We start from the raw sequence: 2,475 nt of genomic DNA on the forward strand, positions 1-2,475 counted from the left end.
CTTTGGACACCTCGTCTTACCCGTATAACTCACTTTAGGTCCACTTATTTGCCTGATATCTCATCGTGAACCCGTTTTTCGTACACCGTACACACCTAGGAACACCACATATGCGTTTCCCTTTCGATCGTGAAGTTTTCAAATTTTTCGATTTTTGGTCCTAGAAATTCATGAACGGTGGGAGACCAAAATTTTTCATAAAAAAAAAATTTTCACCGTTTGACCATAAAAACCTTCTTTTCGTACATACCCCATCATTTCTTCACGTTTTAGGCCATTTCTGAAATTTTCGCTTCGATAGTGAGTCCCCTATAATACAAAATGAACATTTTGCATCTCCCACAAGTGGCCATTTTTTTCCGCCACTGAAGAACACGACCTCGGGAACTCGGACCTAGGACGTGGCCATGTAAGTCATAGGCCACCCCAACTTTTGCAAAATACTGTTTCTTTTCACTTTTCATGATCTAAGGCGCGTTCCGACGGCGTTTTGAACAAATTTATGAGAAAAAAAATTTTGACCCTCGGACCAAAATTTTTTCGTTCGGGGCCCCATGGCCTATGGCCAGTATGGGAACTCGGGATGCCGATATGACAAAATTTGTCAAAAAATCACTAAAAAGTCGCTATGGCCCATTATTTAGAGCTTGTTGAGACCTTTCTAAAACACCTTGGTTGACCCCTGTCCGATAAGTAGTTTTCGAGATATTCAAGAAAATGTGATTTTTTGGGACTTAGAAAATTTTTGACCCGTGCCCTAAGAAAAAGTGATTTTTTCATAGGACAATTTTTTCTTCGCAAATACTGTTTGGTTTCACTTTTCATTATTAGAAACGCGTTCCGAAGCCATTTTCATCAAAATCTCGTGAAAAAAAAATTTCACCCCCGGACCAAAAGTTGGCCGTTCGGTGCCCTATGGCCTATGGCCAGTATGGGAACCAAGGATGCCGATATGCGAAAAAGTGTCAAAAAATCACTTGAAAGTCGCTATGGCTCATTAAATAGAGCTTGTAAAGACCTTTCTAAAACACCTTGGTTGACCCCTGTCCGATAAGTAGTTTTCGAGATATTCGAGAAAATGTGATTTTTTGGGACTTAGAAAATTTTTGACCCGTACCCTAAGAAAAAGTGATTTTTTCATAGGACAATTTTTTCTTCGCAAATACTGTTTGGTTTCACTTTTCATTATTAGAAACGCGTTCCGAAGCCATTTTCATCAAAATCTCGTGAAAAAAAAATTTCACCCCCGGACCAAAAGTTGGCCGTTCGGTGCCCTATGGCCTATGGCCAGTATGGGAACTCGGGATGCCGATATGACAAAATTTGTCAAAAAATCACTAAAAAGTCGCTATGGCCCATTATTTAGAGCTTGTTGAGACCTTTCTAAAACACCTTGGTTGACCCCTGTCCGATAAGTAGTTTTCGAGATATTCGAGAAAATGTGATTTTTTGGGACTTAGAAAATTTTCGACCATGACATATATGAAAAGTGAATTTTTCATAGGACAATTTTTTCTTCGCAAATACTGTTTGGTTTCACTTTTCATTATTAGAAACGCGTTCCGAAGCCATTTTCATCAAAATCTCGTGAAAAAAAAATTTCACCCCCGGACCAAAAGTTGGCCGTTCGGTGCCCTATGGCCTATGGCCAGTATGGGAACCAAGGATGCCGATATGCGAAAAAGTGTCAAAAAATCACTTGAAAGTCGCTATGGCTCATTAAATAGAGCTTGTAAAGACCTTTCTAAAACACCTTGGTTGACCCCTGTCCGATACGTAGTTTTCGAGATATTCGAGAATAAGTGATTTTTTGGGACTTAGAAAATTTTCGACCATGACATATATGAAAAGTGAATTTTTCATAGGACCAAAAAGTTTGTCCAAATAGGGTTTTGGTTCACTTTTTATGGTCAGATAAGTGATCCGATGCTATTTTCATGATCATTAGAGGGATTTCACGCTGTGACCAAAAATTTTCATACTTCATACTTGTCCCCGTGCCGTACATGGGAGGACCGGGGGAACATGTCTTCGTAAGTCGTGATGTTCAGTGACGGATTTCTGGGACTTAGAAAAAAAATGTGCTCTCAGGCACATTATATGTTCCATACACACATTATTTTCATTCTTCATACTTGTCCCCGTGCCGTATATGGGAGGACCGGGGGAACATGTCTTCGTAAGTCGTGATGTTCAGTGACGGATTTCTGGGACTTAGAAAAAAAATGTGCTCTCAGGCACATTATATGTTCCATACACACATTATTTTCATTCTTCATACTTGTCCCGGTGCCGTATATGGGAGGACCGGGGGAACATGTCTTCGTAAGTCGTGATGTTCAGTGACGGATTTCTGGGACTTAGAAAAAAAATGTGCTCTCAGGCACATTATATGTTCCATACACACATGATTTTCATTCTTCATACTTGTCCCGTGCCGTATATGGGAGGACCGGGGGAAGATGTGTTTGTAAG

Source organism: Anopheles stephensi, unplaced genomic scaffold (genome assembly GCF_013141755.1).
Source record: "Anopheles stephensi strain Indian unplaced genomic scaffold, UCI_ANSTEP_V1.0 ucontig268, whole genome shotgun sequence".
NCBI lineage: Eukaryota > Metazoa > Arthropoda > Insecta > Diptera > Culicidae > Anopheles > Anopheles stephensi.